Source organism: Chiloscyllium plagiosum, unplaced genomic scaffold (assembly GCF_037043375.1).
Source record: "Chiloscyllium plagiosum isolate Xiang-an unplaced genomic scaffold, Cpla_swu_hap1 HiC_scaffold_18, whole genome shotgun sequence".
Lineage (NCBI taxonomy): Eukaryota > Metazoa > Chordata > Chondrichthyes > Orectolobiformes > Hemiscylliidae > Chiloscyllium > Chiloscyllium plagiosum.
Genome location: NW_028270156.1, coordinates 33,877,359 through 33,893,308, shown reverse-complemented (window position 1 = coordinate 33,893,308; position 15,950 = coordinate 33,877,359). Strand labels below are relative to the sequence as shown.

At 41.0% G+C, this 15,950-nt stretch overlaps 1 protein-coding gene and 1 long non-coding RNA gene across 4 annotated transcripts in view; one reads left to right on the top strand and one right to left on the bottom strand.

The window, feature by feature from the left end:
• LOC148146872 (uncharacterized) overlaps positions 1–15,950 on the bottom strand; it is a 76,075-nt gene that overhangs the window by 7,510 nt on the left and 52,615 nt on the right. The window contains exon 4 of one of the 3 annotated variants that reach the window (XR_015760140.1): positions 7,380–7,409. The exons of the other annotated variants lie outside the window; for them this stretch is intronic. This is a non-coding gene — a long non-coding RNA (uncharacterized LOC148146872). Of the gene's footprint in view, positions 1–7,379; positions 7,410–15,950 lie in introns of those variants that run through there. 3 annotated transcript variants of the gene reach the window in all.
• Positions 1–15,950, top strand: part of LOC122557741 (GTPase HRas) — a 55,263-nt gene that overhangs the window by 7,584 nt on the left and 31,729 nt on the right. The window lies entirely within an intron of this gene.

The following is a 15,950-nucleotide window of genomic DNA, read 5'->3' as shown; positions in this document are numbered from 1 at the left end:
GTAATGAACCAGAACTGTTATTCCTCTGCTGATTAAATTTAATTCAGTTCACAAAAAGGCCACATCAGTTTCCTAGAGTAACATGTGCACTGTAGTAATCTGTTGGTCTGGTAACTGTGTATGGTGTAGAACTTCAGTGGCTGGTGATGCACAGATGAAAAATGTCAATAGTACTAAGTGAATTTGTACAACTACAGCAAGACCTTAAAACGTGAAAACCAAGAACAGGGCTTTGTTTTCAAAAAGACAGAATGGGGAAAAACACAGAAGTGATGTTAAGCTTATATTAAAACTTATTTACAACATCATTTGGAGTAATATGAACAATTCTTTTATGCTTTTTTTTAATGAAAGGAATGTAGAACATTCTCATGAAAATGATTCATTTGGTTTCTGCTATGATTTTATGATAGATCGTAGAAGTATTTACAAGTATGATATCAAAACTGAGATGTTATAACTATGAAAAACAGGTTCCAGGCTTTTCTTTATATCCAGGAAAAAAGAGGAATGAGGCAAGACCTAATAGAAAATATTTGATGGGATAGATATAAAAAGGACATTTGAGCCTGTGGAGAGTGGAGATATTGAAGGTGTAGGGGAGGAATGGCATTTCTCTCTGGTGGGCTTGCCATACTCTCTGCAGTGACTGATCCTGTATTGGACTTCCCCTTCACACACTCATCTCCAGCTCCAAGTAGTTGTCATGTGTCAATGATCATGCCCCAGTGAATTGCTTCAGTGGGCAGGCCAAACCAAGTGAGGATTACTGTATAGTCCCCAGTGCTCAGTGAATGGCTATTTGTATACCTTGGCATGCAAAGACTGGGCAAGTAATGCAAATCTAAGGTGTGTTGGTCTTTGAATTGAGTCATTACTATGTTGTAGAATGTATAGAGCTCAAGGCAAAGAAGGTAGCTGGCTCACTGCCTACGTCCAGATCTATCTCCAGCTACCTCCACTCCTCTTATCATGCGATTTAGAATACATGAAGGTGAGAGAGTGAGGCTGAGGACATGAGACTCACCCTCACTACAATAAATTAATCTGCAAGAACTGTTTATAATCTTTCTAACATCTGTCATCTATTCTCTCTCCATCAGAATCTTGAACTAATTGATGAGCAATATTGCAGCAGTGTGGATTCATTGGGAACTACAGACCTGAATCCACAGGCAACCTGGGACATAGAATTGTTTTGTTTTGGGAGAAATCGAACTTTGCAGTTCCAAGTGACTTTTTACACATCAGTATTTATTAATTAATGATAAAATCTCTATTTATTGTAATTAAATTTTGTTTTTTTAACCAATAACGAGAGACAAGCATGTATAACTTCAACTTCAACTTGTTTTTTGAAAATACCTATACATAGACAGACATCAAAGACAAGACACCAGTCCATTCTGGGAAGAAAGTGTAAGATGCCCCTCTCATATATCTGTGTTCCTTCCATGACCAAGCATAATGAAGTTGAGCATAAATTTTACAATGACCTCCACTCCTTGATTGCTACTGTGTGAAATTCAGACAAGCCATTCATTCTTGATGACGTTTTCGTACAAAAGTTTGTGCTGATGACCACACTTCAAAAGAGGTTGTCAGAAAAATGGAATCTGTGGTTCTAATGATAATGGTCTCCTTGTGCTGAAGGTGTGTCCTGATCATGTCCTTGTAATCATCAATACAGTTCTTCATCTCCCTAATTACATCAAGATGTCTTGGATGCTCCCCTGTTCTACGCAAAGGTGTCAAATTGATACTGCTATTACCAGGCTGTGGTTTGGCACCAACCTTCTGTCTTGTTCTCTGCCAGGATTGCCATCATGGTAAAAGCAAGGACTGCAGATGCTAGAAACCAGAGTCTAGATTAGAGTGGTGCTAGAAAAGCACAGCAGGTCAGGCAGCATCCGAGGAGCAGGAAAATCAACGTTTTGGGAAAAGGCCCTTCATCAGGAATAGGGGCAGGGTGCCTACAGTGGCGAGATCACCATCGTGGAAGACGATTAAAATCAAATCACTTGGATGGGAAGCTGCTCAATCTGAGGCAATTCTAGGTAAAGATTAAAGTCTTCAAAGACATTGGACTCAATTTTTTGCTTTCTGATGACTGTCGATGAGCGAGACAATCCATGCAGCATAGACTCATGTTGCTGTAACTATCTTGGTCTGATAGTCAACTGAGGAAGTGTGTCAAGCTGTTTCACGATGGTTTTATTTTGAGGTAAGATAAGTCGATGTCCAGACCCTGTCGGCCGTGCATAAGTTCATTTATCTCATTTGCACACATGGTGTCTCTGTTGCAAGTGTAGCCTTCAGCAAACTTTAAACATTAGTCTGGGATACCAGAGGAAAATGTCTACTTACCAAATGACGGGTCTATAAGAGCAGAATAAGCAGAGCTATTGCTGCGTGCACACAAGAAGACTTGCACTGTGCACAAGTGTCATGCCACATTCGTTTAAGTTGCCTTCAGAAACGTCTGAAGATTTAGAAGGCAGGACAAAATATTGAGCTGCCTCACCTGAGCTGGCATGCCAAACACACCCCATACCAAGACCGTTGGAATTGAATTCGGCTGGTCTTGTAGCCAGGATGCCAGACACTTGCTTATGGAAGTAAATCTTCTATGCAGAACTTAATAATGATGGTTACTATAAGCACACTTTGAAGCCTTCATTGAGGTGTTTTGATGTTGCCATACCCCTCTATCTCTGTTACCTCTTCCAACCCCACAATCTTCATCTCGGCATTCTTCAATTTTGACCACTTGAACATTCCCATTTTTTAAAAAATGAAAATTTTACAGTCAGTTGCCCGTGTGGTCCTCCAGTCTGGAACTCTGTTATAATCACCTCAGCCCCTCAATCCTTGAAGTATCGTAATTTTATTTTCTTATCCCTGTCCTCTTTCCAAGACTGCTTGTTTGAAATTTACTTTTCTGACAAAGCTTTTGTTTCTATACTCTAATATATCATATGGCTCAGCATAATTTTTTTGGATATTTTACTACATTACAGCACTCCATAAATTGAAGTTGTTGTTATGACTATAAGTATTTGGTGTGATTTCACATACCACTGTAGTCTAGTTGTAAATTGACCTCAATTGACATTCAGAGTATATTATGATTCCCAGAGAGATTCATAACTCTTAGATGAGTTTCCCAGTAATCAAAGGAAAGAATCATATGACAAGATTTTACATTGAGATTTTTACTGTAACATTGTGAAAATCAACATTGACTAAGTGTGACTTGGCAACTAATACACTAAACTACAGAAAAGATCTTTCCTAATAACAATGTATTTACCTCATAGTATTTCAGTGTTTGCTGACTTGTGGCTTGGTTTTAGTGACTGCTGCTTATTCTGCGCTCAATACCACTGCAATTCTTGGCTGTGAGTTTGCTTAATCGTTCATACTCTGAAAAACTGGTCAAGAATTTGGCAAATCCAACGTATTGTTGCACTGCACTGTTTTTGCATCTGTTGGTTGCTGCATTGCAGCTACAGTGCACTTTCCGCCTTGGGTTCCAAGTGAAGATCTCTTGCTGTCAATACATGGCCTATGTACTTGACTTCAGGCATTTTAATTGTAATTTGTTCAACTTCAGGTTCACCTGATGACTCAAGTATTTGCATTTTGTGATCAGCAGTGGCTTCTTCTATTGTGACTCCACATACATAATCATCTGTTAAATCTTCCACACCAGGCAGATCATGTCTGCATTATTTTGGAGCTGTGGATACACTGAATGGTATGTGTAACCATCTATATCTCCTGCAGAGTATCCAGAACAGTTACAAAGTTGCTGTTTCCACCTAGCTTCATTTGTAAGAAATCATCTTTGACATCACAACAGTGAAGATATTTGCCTTTGCAAGTTACAGCAAAGTTCCTTCAGTGGTTTGTGGCAGTGAGATCTCTTCAAGGGTTTATTTGGATTTCTTTTGGCTCAATGCATACTCTCCGTCTTCCAGGTTGGTTCACTGCTACCATGCTGCTAATCCGTTCAGTAGAATGTCACTTTCTTGATCGTTCTCTTCCTTCTTTTCCAGCTCTTCTATCTTGTCTCTTTTAGCTGGCCTTGAGAGCAGCTGGAACTTATCTCAGCAGATGCTAAGTTGGTTCTGAATTCTCATCTACTTTTGAACAATATTCCCCTGGAGGCATCCTAACCCTGTAACTGCATCTTTGTACTAATCTAAGGTGTGTTCCAGAGCCAGTGGTTTAATGTGCCATAACATGTTGCCAATATGACATTAAGGGTCACCAATCCAAGCTTTGGATTCCCTAAGATGAGTGACATTTGCTTGCCACTAATGATCTGGGACCCTAGATCCTCAATCATGTTGCTGCAAAGGGTTTGAAGAATAATCTGTCATCTTGCTGTAGGTATGGTGCCATCATATGGCTTTAACCTTATTTTAAAAGACTTCATTTTTGTTTCACCACATGGAGGCACTTTGCACAGATAGTGAAGGTCATGACTGTCAATGTGGTATTTTATGTTGACTTGATTTTCTCCAGTCCCCACCTGAACAACCTCCAACCACATCTTGTCTATAAACCTGATTTGAACTGACCTGTTGTGTATAGTGTGAATCATTGAAATCTTCAACCACTATCTTGCCAATGGCAATCTGTACTGCTTATTATGTTTATTCTTAGCTGTACATTTGTGTGCAAAATTATTGTTTTGTTACACACTGGATGTGCTGACTTCTAGTTTGCACGATATCTTCTGCAGTATTTGATCCTGCCCTTTGTGATTATTCTGCCTGGAGTAAATACCAACAATACTTTGGGATATTGATTAACTGGGCGAGTGGGCTGAGGCATGGCAGATAGAGCTTCATTCAGATAAATGCAAAGTGTTGCATTTGGTGAGATAAACTAGAGCAAAGCTTGCGTAGTTAATGATAGAGCTCTGAGGTGTGTTGTTGTACCTGGGGTGCTGGTACATCATTCCTTGAAAATGAAGGCAGGTGGACAGGGTGGTGAAGATGGCATTTGTCATGCCTGCCTTCAGTTACAGCACTGAGTATAGGAGGTGGGATGTCATCTTAGAATACAAGACATTGGTAAGGCTATATTTGGAGTACTGTGTACAATTATAGTCACCCTGCTTTGGGAAGGGTATTATTAAACTGGAAAGGGTGCAAAAAAGATTTGAGGGTGTTGTTGAGATTGGAAGGTTTGAATTACAAGGAGAGGCTGGATAAGCTGGGACTTTTTTTCTCTAAAATGTAGGATGCTGAGGGGTGACATTTTTATGGAGGCTTATAAAATCATGAGGGCATGGGTATGGTGAATAGCCAAGGTCTCTTCCCTAGGGTGGGGGAGTTTTAATGAGAAGGGAAAGATTTAAAAGGGACTTGGGCAAAATCTTTAGAGAATGGTGCATATATGGAACTAGCTGCCAGAGGAAGTGGTAGAGGTGGGTAGAATTACAGCATTTAAAAGACATTTGGATAGGTACATGGATAGGAAAGGTTTAGAAAGATATGGGCCAAATGCAGGCAAATGGGACTAGTTCAGTTTGGGAAACCTGGTCAAATTGGAAAAGTTGAGCTGAAGGGTGTGTTTCCAAGCTGTCTGACTCTGACTTTATAATGCAAGAGTTGGTCTGTTCTGCTATGAGTATTGTCCAGCTGTTGATTCATAACCTTGGCACTTCTGCACATGCCAATTACTCTCCTGACTGTTTGTTTGTTTTTCCTCTCTCGGGCATGCTGGATCCCTTATTCCTAATACAGTTCTTCCTCCAATTAGCTTATTGTTTAATTTTTCAAATTCACAGGTATCCGCAAGCTGATTTAATAGTACATCTTGATCAATAGAATTTCACTCTTTTTCCCTGCTGCTAAATATGTACCATAACATTCACCTGGGGATGAAAGCATGCCTCCTAAGCTTTTAAAATTTCTGCATCTGTTCTTCCTGCTCTTTTTGGAGCTAGTCAGGATGGAAAATATTTCGAAAGTGTCTTCTCAACAGTAATAAATGTGCAAACTTGTACTCCCCTTGATTTGTTCAACAAGTCAGTAGCTATTTCATAATTCTGTTATTCTTCATGAAAGAATTCCCAATTTTGTCCAGTATCCCCAATCATTTGATTAGGAGCTGGATGGGGAAAAGCTGCAGCAGTCCTCTGGAGCAGTGCATTCACTGAGTTTTTTTTTTAGTTCGCTAATGGGATATGGGCAATGCTGACTGTACCAGTAATTATTGTTCATCCATAATTTTCCTTGAGAAGTGAGCTGCTTTTAACTGCTGCAAACAGTTTACCTTTGGTAGATCAACAATACCGTTAAGGAGGAAATTCCAGGATTTTGACCTAAAAAAACAAATTTGAAGGAACACACTGGCAATACAGCTCGAGATGCTGAAGCCACTTGACATCCCAGTCAGGCCATAGATGAAGCTGAGTAGTTCTGTTCGCAGTCAAAGGACTGATTATATTGTCACTGTGGACTACTATGATAACTACTGGGAATTAGACTAGTTGACTTCAATGACAGCCATTAAGATTGTTGTGTGCCTAAAAGCACGCTTCGGTCATTATAGCATTCCTGGCATTGTCAGGAGCATCAATAGTCCTTAGTTCACAAGTGAAGAATTCAGTGACTTTGTGAATAGAGTAGCAGCTCACAGTTCTGCAGCTGTGCTTTTTATTTTGGCTCAAGACTGTCACCTCAGTGCCTCTTCTGGCACCATGTTTTTGAGTGTGCAGCATAGCATCGTGTTCATCGTGAGCACTTTATTGACGTGAAGCTCAAGCTTGTTTACAAGGTGTGTGCCTCATGGTAGAGGTCCTATAACTGACGCAGACTAGGACAGACACCTAATACATTGCATTTCAATCCAGACATTTACCAAGTCCCAGTATTGAAGCAAAGCTGTGCCTTAGACGTAAGATGTATTCATTTTCTCTGTCGTCTTATTCATTCTTTGGCCATGCATTTTTACAGCCTTGCAGTAATATCATGAGCTGCACGTCACTCTATCAAAGCCAAAATGTGGGCTTATTGGAACACACTAAGATTCAATGCTGGAAAGCACACTCTGAAAGAACCACCAAGAGAACACAGACATGAGGACGTGAGGTTGAATTAGCAATTCCCTAATGGAACTATATCAGTCTGGTACACCTAAGATTACCATGCATCACAGTATTAATAGATAATTGTGCTATTTTAAAATCAAAGGCTGAAGACAATCCTGGACTCAATGACACCACACAATAAAAGAGAGCAAGACCAACATTTCTTGCATGTTTCCAGATATCTTTGAAAATGGTGTTGGGCTTTTATTTAGCACGGTGCAGTGGTAGTATCCCTTACCTTTGAGTCAGGAGGCACAGGTTCAAGTCACACCTGTTCCAGAGGTGTGTAATAACTCCACTGAACAGAATGGTAAAAAAATAGTTAGTGATTTGACATAACTGTGTTGCTATCTTGCCATATAGGCCAGTAAGACTTAAGTCATGTTGGTTTGGGACTGTTGTCATAGGTCAGATTGGGTAAGGATGGCCTAGTTTAGTTAGCATCATTGATCGTTAGTGAACCAGTTGGATTTCTGGGACTGTCTAACGGTTGTCTGGCTGCTCTTAATTTCCAGATTTTTGTTTTGACTTGATTTTAAATTCTCTAACAATGAGATTTGAGTTTGCATTCTCTAGGCTGCTGATTCAGTAATACAGTTACTAATTGCTGAAGGAAGCAATGTTGATAATGTGTTATCTTTTTTTTTAAAATTGCACTTAATTAGAACTAGTTTAAATATCTTCCCAGAACACTGAGTGGCGTTGGCCGCCATGGGATCCAAAGGTAGCAACAATAACTTTCATTAACGTAGGGCTCTTAACACATGGGGAGGTCCCTACACTATTAATCCCAGAGTGGAACTTGAGCTCATGATGTCTGGCTCAGAAGCAAGAACTGAGCCACAACTAGCATTCTTACCAGCTTGAAGTGCAGCTTCCCATTCTCATTACTGACAGTTTGTCGCATCTCTTGAAGATGCTTTATCCATTTGAGACAGATTGTTAGTGGGTGTGTTGAACTGCTTTGCATTTGTCAAAGCTCTTTGCACTTGACTGCAAATACCTGGAATTGTTGGTTATATGGGTTGTTGAGCATGAGTTGACCATGGTTTGTGTGGCTATTCAGTTATAAGACTTCAGAGAGGCTACATAGATTTGAGAATAGTTTTATGTTGTGACAAACAGGAGGAGCTATGGATGTTATTCCGAAACTGAGCAGGCTTTGGGGGATTTGTTTTGGTGAAGTAAATTGCTCCCACGGTAAAATGCATAACTTTAAAGTAATTGTCTTTGGTTCTTTTGCCAATATGAAGAAAGACGTTTTAATTGCATGAGTAATTAGGATGTTGTGAAACTTGAAAGTATGCAGAAAAGATTTACAAAGATGTTGCTAGGGTTGGAGGTTATGAGCTATAGGGAGAGGCTGAATAGGCTGGGGCTGTTTTCCCTGGAGCATCGGAGGCTGACGGGTGACCTTCTCGAAATTTAGAAAATCATGAGGCGCATGGATAGGGTAAATAGATAAGTCTTTTCCTTGGGGTGGGGGAGTCCAGAGCTAGAGGGTATAGGTTTAGGGTGAGAGAAGAAAGATATAAAAGAGACCAAGGGGGCAACATTTTCATGCAAAGGGTGGTGTGCATGGAATGAGCCACCAGAGGACGTGGTGGAGGCTTGTACAATTAAACATTTTAAAAGGCATTTGGATGAGTATATGAATAGGAAGGGTTTAGAGGGATATGGGCCAAGTGCTGGCAAATGGGACAAGATTAATTTAGGATATCCGGTCAGCATGGATGAGTTGGACTCAACGGTCTGTTTCCGTACTATTTATCTCTATAACTCTAGTTAGAATTTGGAATGCATTACTCAACTTAGGTGGTAGAATAGAGAGCAGCCTTAGAAAGGAACTGGATAAATATAAGGGAGAAGAAAATTGCAGCAGCTATGGTGAAAAAATGGTGAATGGGGCTAACTGATTTATTCTTCGGAACATGGATTTGATGGGCGTAATGGCCACCTCCTGTGTTGAGTTCCTATTTCTGTAATCAGTGGCCCCATTGAGAATCCCTGGATTCACCATGAAGGCAAACTTGATTGAGCACTTCACACAGGCTGGCCTTCAGGACTCCTATGTCCTAATTGATTAACAAGACCATCTAATCCTTCACGCAACAAGAGGCGAAGTGTCTGTATATAAACCTTCCTAAGAACAAGAAGAAACCACTTTGCTATGCCTGTTCTGACATTCAGTTGGATCATATTTGTTTTATACTTTCATTCCATCCACGTTTTGGCAGGGATTCATTGAAATTGAAAAGTCTGTTTCAAAAAGAACCCAAGACAACTATGTAGCAATTTTGTTAAGCATGAAATCATTACTGAGATTCAGTTAGTTCATTCTACATCAAACTGTTCAATCGCTGTAGTATAATGTGCTGCATTGGACTTGGAAGCTTATTGCAAAGAAGGAGACTATCAGTTCTCTGCACCTGCTGTTAGATGGAGATCTAGCAAACTAATCCCGCCGTCAACACTCCCTGTAGCCCTTGTCAATCTAAAAGTAATTCTGCTTCCTGTATCCTATGCTAATCAAACATGCAAGCACAGTCCCATTCCTTGTTCCCCTCCATTCACTGCTTCAAATATTTTTAAACACTCCTGTGAAAGATGCAATGACTGTTTTTGGTCCTTCCCCCCCCCCCCCCCCCCCAATGATCTATTGTGTAACATCTCACTCTCAGCTACAATTTATGTTGATTTATCCCTTATTGCCTCTTCCTACAATGGAAAGAATAGTATTACTCCATTACGGTCACTCTACTAAAAGCGATTTCTAATTTTTAAAACTCCATTAAATCTTTAAGCCTTCTATACATCAGAGTAAACAATCCTCTTATCTAGAGTCTCTTCTCTCGAGGTTTCAACTCCTGATGAATCTACTCTGCACATAGCCTTAATCACATTTTCTAGTGGAATCTCATACACCCCAGTCTTTTAACTGTGGCTTCATTGGTTGTATACGTGTACCATCTTCAGTGTTGTATTGTGTCCTTTTTATGAAGCCCAAAATTATGTTGCATTTTCTTTAGTAACTTTCTGTAAATATGACCGTTAAGGTAATATTTCATTTTGAATCCCAGAGTTGTTTGCTTATCCTCCCTTGTCCATTTCTTTACTTGGTGTAAACTTTGTTTTAACTGAAATATGATGCCAAATATTAAGTAATATAAACTGTACCTGCCACCTAAATACCCATTCCCTTAAGTTATCTGTTTAAAGTATTTTCTCTCCTGTTCCAATGTTTGTCAAATCGTTTCATTTTGTGTCTTCATAACTTTGTACAAAGCCACTCCATGCATGGCAAAATGAATAAATCTAACTCTGATCTAAAGGCTACCTCCTTTCTTGTGATCACAACATAGTGTAGACAACTTTCCTGAACCATTCATTAAAATGGAGATTAAGAAAACTGATCAAGCTTGAATAAGATTCTCCATCTGTAACTTTATCTCTGCAGCTTGAACTTGAGGTGCTGAGTTTACACAATAGCTCACATACTTCTATGTTCAATGATTAGAATGAGTTCCCTTGGCTGATTCTTTAGACATAGGGCACCAAAACCAAATTCCTGCACTTTCACTTCAAGGAAGTGCAAGGTTGGGATCTTGGTACTTTTAACTCAGTATTCTAATTTAGTCATCTAGCAGCCACGTCATTCATGAGTACATAGAACATAGAACAATACAGCACAGAACAGGCCCTTCGACCCACGATGTTGTGCCGAACATTTGTCCTAGCTTAAGCACCCATCCATGCACCTATCCTATTGCCGCTTAAAGGTCACCAATGATTCGGACTCTGCCACTCGCACAGGCAGTGCATTCCATGCCCCCCCCACTCTCTGAGTAAAGAACCTCCCCTGACATCCCCCCCCCCCCCCCCACCCCCATACCTTCCACCCTTCACCTTAAATTTATGTCCCCTTGTAACACTCTGTTGTACCCGGGGGAAAAGTCTCTGACTGTCTACTCTATCTATTCCCCTGATCATCTTATAAATCTCTATCAAGTCACCCCTCATCCTTCACCTTTCCAATGAGAAAAGGCCTATCACTCTCAACCTATCCTCTTACGACCTACTCTCCATTCCAGGCAACATCCTGGTAAATCTCCTCTGCCCCTCTCCAAAACTTCCACATCTTTCCTAAAGTGAGGTGACCAGAACTGCACACAGTACTCCAAATGTGGCCCAACCAAAGTCCTGTACAGCTGTAACATCACTTCACGACTCTTGAATTCAATCCCTCTGCTAATGAACGCTAATACACCATAGGCCTTCTTACAAGCTCTATCCACCTGAGTGGCAACTTTCAAAGATCTATGAACATAGACCCCAAGATCCCTCTGCTCCTCCACCTTACTAAGAACCCTACCGTTAACCCTGTATTCCGCATTCTTATTTGTCCCTCCAAAATGGACAACCTCACACTTGACAGGGTTGAACTCCATCTGCCACTCCTCAGCCCAGCTCTGCATCATATCTAAGTCCCTTTGCAGCCGACAACAGCCCTCCTCACTATCCACAACTCCTCCAATCTTCGTATCGTCTGCAAATTTACTGACCCATCCTTCGACTCACTCTTCCAAGTCATTAATAGAAATTACAAACAGCAGAGGACCCAGAACTGATCCCTGCGGAACTCCACTTGTAACTGGGCTCCAGGCTGAATATTTACCATCTACCACCACTCTGACTTCGACCGGTTAGCCAGTTCTCTATCCAACTGGCCAAATTTCTCACTATCCCATGCCTCCTGACTTTCCGCATAAGCCTACCATGGGGAACCTTATCAAATGCCTTACTAAAATCCATGTACACTACATCCACTGCTCTACTCTCATCCACATGCTTGGTCACCTCCTCAAATAATTCAATCAGACTTGTAAGGCAAGACCTACCCCTCACAAATCTGTGCTGGCTGTCCCTAATCAAGCAGTGTCTTTCCAGATACTCATAAATCCTATCCCTCAGTACCCTTTCCATTACTTTGTCTACCACTGAAGTAAGACTAACTGGCCTTTAATTCCCGGGGTTATCCCTATTCCCTTTTTTGAACAGGGGCACAACATTCGCCACTCTCCAGTCCCCTGTTACCATCCCGTTGACAGTGAAGACAAAAAGATCATTGCCAACGGCTCTGCAATTTCCTCTCTTGCTTCCCACATAATCCTAGGATATATCCCGTCAGGCCCAGGGGACTTGTCTATCCTCAAGTTTTTCAAAATGCCCAACACATCTTCCTTCCTAACAAGTATCTCCTCTAGCTTACCAGTCTGTTTCATACTCTCCTCTTCAACAATACGGTCCCTCTCATTTGTAAATACTGAAGAAAAGTACTCATTCAAGACCTCTCCTATCTCTTCCGACTCAATACACAGTCTCCCACTACTATCCTTGATCGGACCTACCCTCGTTCTCGTCATTCTCATGTTTCTCACATACACATAAAAGGCCTTGGGGTTATCCTTGATCCTACCCGCCAAAGATTTTTCATGCCCTCTCTTAGCGCTCCTAATCCCTTTCTTCAGCTCCCTCCTGGCTATCCTGTATCCCTCCAACGCTCTGTCTGAACCCTGTTTCCTCAACCTTATGTAAACCTCCTTCTTCCTCTTTACTAGATATTCAACCTCCCTTGTCAACCAAGGTTCCCTCACACAACCATCTCTTTCCTGCCTGACAGGTGCATACATATCAAGGACACGTCGTATCTGTTCCTTGAAAACGTTCCACATTTCAATGACATCCTATGCTCCCAATTTATGCTCCTCAGATCCTGTCTTGCAGCATTGTATTTACCCTTCCCCCAATTGTAAAACCTACCCTGTTGCATGCACCTATCTCTCTCCATAACCAAGGTGAAAGTCACAGAATTGTGGTCACCATCACCAAAATGCTTACCCACTAACAAGCCCATCACTTGTCCCGGTTCGTTACCGAGTATCAAATCCAATATGGCCTCCCCTCTGGTCGGACAATCTACATACTGAGTTAGAAAAGCTTCCTGGACACATTGCACAAACACCGCCCCGTCCAATCTACTTGATCTAAAGAGCTTCCAATCAATATTTGGGAAGTTGAAATCGCCCATGACTACTACCCTGTGGCTTCTGCACCTTTCCAAAATCTGTTTCTCCACATCTCTGCTGCTCTTGGGGGGCCTATAGTAAACACCCAACAAGGTGACTGCTCCTTTCCGATTTCTGACTTCAGCCCATACTACCTCCAAAGGCAGATCCCCCTCGAACTGCCTTTCTGCTGCCATTATACCATTTCTAATTAGCAATGCCACACCGCCTCCTTTTTTTACCACCCTCCCTAATCTTACTGAAACATCTGTAACCAGGAACCTCCAACAACCATTCCTGTCCCTCTTCTATCCACGTTTCCGTGATGGCCACAACATCATAGTCCCAAGTACCAATCCACACCTTAAGTTCACCCACCTTATCTCTGATACTCCTTGCAGTGAAGTATACACACTTGAACCCATCTCTGTGTCTGCAAGTATTCCCTGTCAGTGCTACCTTCTCCACAGCCTCCCTACATTCTTGGACATCCTGAAAAACAGCTAACCTACTTGCTGGCCTACAAGTCCGGATCCCATCCCCCTGCCAAATTAGTTTAACCCCCCCTGAAGAGTGCTCGCAAACCTACCTCCCAGGATATTGGTGCCCTTCTGGTTCAAGTGCAACCCGTCCTCGTTGTACAGGTCCCACCTTCCCCAGAATGCAGTCCAATTGTCCAAATAACTGGACAATTATCACTGGAGTTTATTCCCCTTTTTTGTCTTTAGTTATGAGGAGGAAGATTAAATCCACTCTTCTTCCAGACTTCCAATTTTCCTCCTTGTACACAAATGCCAGTCTGAAATGTTGCTTTTCTGTTACTGGAGGGAAGAGATTGCTGGTGCCAGGGAGTTGGAGTTTTCTCCTTTGTCTGTTCCAGGCAGAGTGTGGATTGGATCTAATTTACCTGTCTGTTTTATCCCTAATCTTTGATCTTCCAAATCTTTTGTACTTCGAGTTAGACGTTGTCCTTAGTTTTTAGTAAGAGTCATCCACCAACTACAGTTAGTGTTAGCAAATGCTTTCTTCTGATTTTTGATTCTTCCTCCATTTCCTGGAGGTTGTGAGCTTGTCTCTTTAATATCAGCAACTGATCAATGATTGTGTTTTAACTTATAAAGAAACAAACATTACTGTTCCTTTCCAGCTGTCTGATTCCTGCAGCTCAACTCACAAGGGCACTGGCTGCAGATCAGTAGACAGCGTGCTGCCAAGGAACGTAATTGATTCTTTCTATGTTGTGTTAGCTAATTGTTTTGCTTTCCAATTGCTGCAAGTGAATCACTTATCAGTGGCAAGCTGTACTTCCTAGCTTAATGCTACTAGTTATTCATACATTACTGTGTAGGTGGGTTAGTAGTAACAGATCTTGCATTTATTTAGCACATTGCAAGTCCTTGATACTTCTCAAAGTACTTCAGTTAGTCACGTTGTTTCTCAGTTTAGTTGTGTGGTCAATACTGTATGTAGGGAATTTGCACACATCATGATCTCTCAAATTATAAGTGGTCAATTAATCTATTTTAGTTATGTTGGCTGAATTGAACATGTTGCCTTGCAGAACAGCAGGAATAACTATCGTGCTCTTCTGTATAGTTCTTTGGAATCTTTTATATCCATCCGAGAAGGCTATAATGACCTTGTTAATGTCTCATCCGAAAGACTGCCTCTGACTTTATGGCACTGCCCTGGTACTGGATTAGATTGAGTCTCGAGTGGGTGTCAAAGCTCTCTCATTCCCTCTTCAGAGAGTCTTACCTACTGAGCCATAGCATACACAAGTAATGTGCATTGCCAGTGTTGATTCCTGATGAAGGGCTTTTGCCCGAAACGTCGATTTTGCTGCTCCTCCGATGCTGCCTGAACTCTTCCAGCACCACTAATCCAAAAAAATTTCTTTTTAAAATGTTTATTTCTATTTAAGTATTAATTCAAGGAAGTGTTGATTTATTGTATACGAGTTTTAAGAAACTGATTTAATTCTCCATTGAATTCTAATTGTGATCCATTTACAACTTTAAATATTGAATTAACACTATTGAAGTTTTTGGGGCACATTCTATGTTGGCTTGATTTATAATCTAAACAACATGTGTTTTCTATTTGAATGTAGTGAATGAGTGTAAAATCAATGCCTTCCTGGTTATCATAGTACCACCCAAGCAAATCTTGCCCCTTTTACATTTGGAATACTCCCAATGCCAGAACTCTGGAGAGAGATAACTGGATGAGTCTGCACACAGATTGATCTGATGAAGTTTGTAATGGCTGAGCAAAGGACATGTAGTGGGGAGATGGCAAATGGAAATGAAGGGTTCAGAGCACATCTGGGAGAAAGTAACAAAACTCTATGCAAACCTGATTGACCTCCCTTCCCATGCTCCTGGGAGCAGAAGGCAAGTTGGGAATGGGGAACTTAATTGTGCGAGAGACCAAGAATCAGGTTCCCAACTGTGGATGGAAGTTCTTAATTAAGCAGATTGAACTACTATTTTTTCCATCTTGGAAATTTCCCATGTTCTGAAAAAAAAGTTAAAATATTTATCTGCTATTTATTACTGTGCTGTTTGTGGAAACTTCTATGTGCAAATTAGTTTCTGTATTTTCTAAACAGACTAAGTTTTAGAAAAAAATGGTTATTAAATCATTTTAAAGTCCAGTGATCATACATTTTTGTATAACATTAAGTCCTTCTGTTTAAACAGGTCAGAAGTTGTATTAAGGGGTTGCGCAGGATGGTGGTGAGGCAGGACTGGGGGTGTCATAAGCATGCG